The sequence below is a fragment of the Clarias gariepinus genome, chromosome 13 (genome assembly GCF_024256425.1).
Source record: "Clarias gariepinus isolate MV-2021 ecotype Netherlands chromosome 13, CGAR_prim_01v2, whole genome shotgun sequence".
NCBI classification, from domain to species: Eukaryota; Metazoa; Chordata; class Actinopteri; order Siluriformes; family Clariidae; genus Clarias; species Clarias gariepinus.
This window is the reverse complement of record NC_071112.1, coordinates 22,212,362-22,218,361: the sequence shown is the minus strand read 5'-3', so window position 1 is coordinate 22,218,361 and position 6,000 is coordinate 22,212,362. Positions and strand designations below refer to the sequence as shown.

At 38.2% G+C, this 6,000-nt stretch overlaps 1 protein-coding gene across 1 annotated transcript in view; it reads left to right on the top strand.

The window, feature by feature from the left end:
• The first annotated feature begins 251 nt into the window (after positions 1 to 251).
• The window catches only part of bahd1 (bromo adjacent homology domain containing 1), a 61,121-nt gene continuing 55,372 nt past the window's right edge, over positions 252 to 6,000 (top strand). Inside the window, exon 1 of the mRNA XM_053510147.1 lies at positions 252 to 502. The gene's annotated coding sequence lies outside the window, so the exon portion shown is untranslated. The remainder of the gene's footprint in view (positions 503 to 6,000) is intronic.

Below are 6,000 nucleotides of genomic sequence, written 5' to 3'. Positions count from 1 at the left end.
TTGTAATGACATGATTCATCCTAAATGTGCTTGTTTGTTAGGTGTAAAACGTTGACAAAAAAAACAAGTCAGTTTAAATATATAAAACTTCTCCCGTCGCACTGTATGTCAGACGTTGCTGTGACAGGCACTTCGAGAAGATGCGCATCGGGTGTATTAGCTGCCATGGCCCTTTAAGAAACTCCATATTGTCCTAACATGTGATGCGTCAACACCGAGGGAACGGCTGGGGTTGTTACGTAAAGCGTAAATGATAAATAAATAAATGAATCAATTAGCGCAGCTTTTCAAAAAGTCTTCGTTAGTTGTGCTCAGGTATCGGTGAGATCTGTTGAAGGCGTGTGGTTGTGTATCCGGCTGGCAGTGCATGGGGGGGCGGGAAACACAACGCGCCGGGGACACACTACAGCCGGAGAAACGTAGTGGATAAAACGAAAGGCTGTCAGTAATCCATGCGCTCGCGGACACACTGAAGCAGCAGCAGCCTCACTGATAGGTGCAGGTAAGGACCGGGCATTACCGCAAGTTTTATCGGATAATAAACCATTTTTATATCATCAGTTGTGTTATGCATGTTTTTTTTTTTATGGCTTAATCTGAGCACCAGAGCAATGGTTAATTTAGATTGGTATCGTTTTATCTTTTTCCTGGAAGTATATATATATATATATATATATATATATCGTGTAATAGACACGTCGAGTTGGTGTAACATTAAATAGCCTGAACTCTTCGTGTTCGGGTTGATAGAAGATACGCGACGCTCCCTTGTTGTTGTTGTTGTTTTGTTCTGTTTATGTCGAAACCCTCAGAACTCCATCTAAAGTTCAACTTCCATGTCCGAGTGTTAAGTTTAGTAACCCTGCCAAAAGCTGAACTGAAAACTGCGACCTCAGTCCCCATGTCCTGTTCAGACTGCATCCTAAGTTATGTAGTAAATAAACATTTACCACTGATTAAAATGTTCTGTTGGTGTAACTTTTGTTGTTGTTGTTGTTTTAAGTCTCCATGTGCTTTCAGAATGTTCCGGCTTTTCTTCACAAAGCCACTCATCATCATCCTCGTAGTCATGATAAATCCAGTTTGCTCCTTAGTTCGAAATACATTCTGACCTCGGTTGTCGTTTGCGCTCTCGTCTTAAGAAGTTTTTAAACATCTCAGAAAAACTAGTGGATACTTTGGAGGTTTCTTCGGTTACGTTCACACTGGAGGTACAGTAGTGTACTGTAGATGGGTGGAAAAATCGATTCTGTAATGTATCACAAATCTTCCATCCATCCATCTTCAACCGATTACTACCGCTGAAGTATCGCACATCTTTTGTCTGGCAATTCATGTATCACTGCACTGACTCCAAAATTGAAAAAAAAAAACCCAAAAAAAACAGTGGTACCTCTCAGCATACAGACAGTGACAGTGAATTTAATCTCTTCTGGATGCAAGTTCTTAAGGCGAACTTTCGTATCGCGAAATGGAGATAAGCCGTTTCAGGCGCCCAAAATATTACCAATATTACAGATTTCCAACACTATATTCATATTTTTGCATATAAAAACAATCAAAACATTTAGAAAAGACATGTACTGTAAATGAAGCAAAATATATTAATGAATAGACATTAAACCCTACTTAACCTTAATTTATGACACTGGCTGCTTTATACTGTAAATGAAACTGAAAGTGGCTTAATTTTCTTCTTGCTACTGTTCCTTACTAACATTCTTGTCTAACAAAGTCTTGCGCAAACTGACAAAAAAAGTAATCTCGCTTGGATTTCCACTGACATACCAAGGTACCACTGTACTTTAAAATTTATATATGTTTGCCTTTGTGGTGGTAAAATGTCACTATTCCTCTGTAATCCTGCAGGTGTTGCGCTCTTAACTATTCACACATTGACATAGCACCCTGAGTGGTAGAAGCAAATTATTTGATAAGTTTGTTTTAAATTGTAATGAGATCTGTCAATGGCATACTTACAGAGTCAAGATACAAATAGACACCTAAGTATTGTGATGTTGTACATTGGTATTCCCATCCCTAGCAGGAGGATCTAGTTTCAAAATTTTTAGATTGTTCAAAAATCTTAGATCTGTTTTATTTAATCACCATATAAACAGGACAAGCCACATGAAATCTGATCTTCTCAATTCTGATGCTGGCCACTTGGCGAAAAGTTGTTGTCTGTCTTTTGGCTGCTCCGGCCAGGGGTCGCCACAGTGGATCATCCGGTCCGCACATACTGTACAAGCTTGGCAAAGTTTTTTTTTTTTTACGCCAGATGCCTTTCCTGATGCAACCCTCCCATTTTATCTGGCTTGGGATTGGCACTGCATCCAGTGGCTGGGGTTTGGGCACTGGTTGGGAATCGAACTTGGGCCTTACACATAATGAGAAGCTGACATAAAAGTCACATGATGGTTCATTCAGTTTCCATTGCAAAAAAAACCCCCAAAAAACAAAACTGATTTCTATTAGATTCTTTTTTTTTCTTTTTTGCAATGTGAACTCTGAGATACTGAGATAACAGACCTAACATAAACATCTGGCGTGATGTCAAGCCAAATTAAAAGGTGCGTACTACTCCGTATTAGAAAAGATTTCCAATGAAATGTCTGATCACGCTTAGAAGAGAACCCTGGCTGCAGTGCCAAAGGGAAACTGAAATAAACTAGACACTCAAACACATATACAGTAGTGACACATTGTTTTTTGCATGTGCAGGTCAGTTCATGAGCTGCTCTGTATTGACTTAGACAGGTGTAGAATGAATGGGCAAAAAAAAAAGAAGTAAATCAGATAACGAAACATTGTTGCCTGAAAAATGAACCTAGCATTTGAAATTCAGCTTCTCCCTCCTGGCTATAAAGTAAAGGCAGTCTTACATCGAGTGATTTCAAGAGGCTTTTAAGATTATCATTTGTCACTATGAAAACACGATGCCGATGGTCTAATGATAGCTCTGTGGGTAAAGAAAATGACTACGTTGTGCTCATGCATGTGCTTGATCCAGGCTTGTGAAGAAAAACGCGGTAGCATAAACAGAACCTTTCCTAGCTATGATCTTGAACAATATGAATTTATTTTTTGTTCATTAACATCTGTGGTTTGCATTTTCACAATACAAGTACTGTTATGGTAGCAGTCACATGCTGAGATTTCATTCAATATTTTGGTCATTGCCAGAACTTTATCAGTCTTTGGCTGCAGTGTCACTCTTTAACATTCAATGTAGTATAACCGGTTTAAGGAACAGGCTCAAAGCCGTGGTGCTGTATGTCCTGTTCTGCACTTCTTAGATTTTTCCCTGGTCTAATGCACCCACTTCATTTCAGGAAGGGCAGCTAATTAGCCGATTAGATGGAATTAGAAGTGTTGATAGAAGGGAATACATGAAAAAGTGCAGGATAGAAATGTCGGCTTTGTTAATTTGTAGTTTCCAGGTGAAAAGTTTAATCGCTAAGGAGACATGTGAGAAGTTTAATATGTTACCCCAAGATCTGGCTTCCATCCATACATTGATCACTGGCTTCCATCCATACATTAAAACCATTACCATTTCAACAACTTAGGCTTTGGGCTCTTTGCAACTGGGGTGGCTCTGGCCCTTAGGGCGTTGCACCGAGGGGCCAGTGGGGGTATGCTGTGGTGTCTGGCACCAGGACATTGGCAGTGGATTTATTTTGGGTGCACTGGGTTGTGGGGTGGGGGCTCCATGGATTGGTCTTGTTCATCAGCGCATTTCATGGGTGCTCGATAAGATTGAGATCTGGGGAGTTTGGAGGCCGGGACAGCAGACTTAGTCTCTTTTCTTTAGCCAGCATTGCCTTTTTTTATGCCAGTTTGTGCTGCATTGGCTTTTATCACACCGGGCGGGCAGGTCTCTGGTCCCTGCTGACATAGGGGGGGCTTGGGTGCCCATGATTCTATCACCAGTTTGCCTGTTGTGTAGGTGGTGATCAGTTTTGTTTAGTTCGCCTGTCAGTGGTCTTAATGTTATAGGTGATCTGTCTATATGGTGAAGTCTCAAAAATACAGTTTAATGACGTAAATAAGTATTAATAAGGCTGTAACTTAAAAAAATGGTCTACAGTCTATTTTTGACAAGTGGATCAAATCTACTGAGCAAATAAATGTAAAATTACCCAAAGGAAAAAAAAATATATTTGGTTTGTCCCTATGCTTTCAATTGCTTTTTAAAGGCACCTGTGTCGTGCTGTTTGCCAGTTTAGACTTCATTAAGTTCAACAGAGAGTCCTGGGAGAGATTCAGCAAACGTGCGTTAGATTGAGGGATCCCACGGGATCTAACTTAAAATAAGTGTTGCGGGAGCAGGAGATTTTATCTTTTGTGTGGATGGGAACGAGTGGTCAGATCTGAACCTCACAAGGCCAGTGTTCATTAGCAAGATGATGTGTGTGTGTGTGTGTGTGCGCGCTGGGCTTCCCAACACATTTACAGCATTGATTCATCTGCAACTGCTTACTCATGGTTAGGGCCAGTGTGCTAGAAATGACTCATTTGTTTGAGACAGAAGCAGCTAAGTCCATTCAAATATATTAAAAGCAGGTACAAACAACACTTAAGAACTGCAGTAGCTGGTGGGTTGGTCAGAATTCCTTCGAGTGAACAGGATTGAAATAAAATACTGTAAATGCTGTTCTGTGTACACTTCTAAATTAAGCTGGCTTTCATCATTTGTTTTGTATCATGTTGGGTAAGGCGAGAGAACATACCCTATACTGCTCAGCTCTCTGTGCGTGGGTTGACTAAAACACCTACCACTTCAATAAACGTGAATGCACTTTCTTTTCTGGGAGTTAAGCAAACTCCTCAGTTTCTTTCCTGGTTCAAGTTGTTGTGCGAATTTGTATGATTTTGACAGACACACAGTCAATTTGTCTGTTGATTTAACAAGTCTACAGGAATGTAGTATTCTGTCTTGTTTAACACACCAAGGACCTAATTAAACATACATGAATATCATTGTACAGTTTCTCTTATGAAAAGTTCTCAGGATGAATTACATATAAAAAAATACCCGGCTAAATAATCTTTAAAACAAATATTTGCTCAGTTCTTTTTAAATCCTTTAAACTTTTAAAAAGTGCCCTCCAAGGACTGTCTATAGCACACTTTCAGCGTAGTCTCCTCTCCAGACTTGCTGCTAACAGGTTGCACAGGCTTTACTAAAAGGAGTTTAGGAAGACGTTATCTGCTCTCGATTCATTCATCATTGTGAACAAGGAAATCTCTGCCGTCTTAAAAGATGTTTTCTGCCCTCAGTGATCTTTTTTTTATCTTTAGGCAGCCATTATTTAAGTAAAAATGACTGGGTCTTATACAGTACAACCTTATTAGTTCTTAATGAACAGCAAGTTAAGTGCTTATGATCAATTAGCATGTTTGACCTAACTATTTGCCATTTGCATTTTTTTTTTTTTTAATTAATAAAAAAAAAGAAACCTTTCTCTTATTTTTGGCAGTTTTTTTTTTTTGCTCTCAATTTCCTTCTAGTCGCTGTACCTGACTAGTTACTGTACTGAGGAGCGTTTTTTGTTTGTTACACCACAATCATTTACGTCAGTGCTGTAGTGGTAAAAAGGAGGTGAGTAAGCTATTAAATATGAAGTCAGGGTAAAGCAAACCGCAACTATTAAATAAATAAAACAGTATAAAAAGGAATAAACATAGCTGAAGTTCATGAAGTTTATTAATCACAGTTGAGAGAATAAAACAATTAAAAACAGTATTGATTTTTTTACATTAAAAAAATTTCATATCAAAAATGAAATATTAAGTATTTATTGAAATATAACCAATACATTATTAAACATATATTATTAAAATGTAAATAACTTGTGAATAAATGTGATTAATTTCTAATATGGATCCTGTCATTACTATAGAGATTAATACAGATAATAGCCTAGGCAATATTAATACATTATTGGTTACAATGTATGTAGATTTTTTTTACTTATTATTATTATTATTATT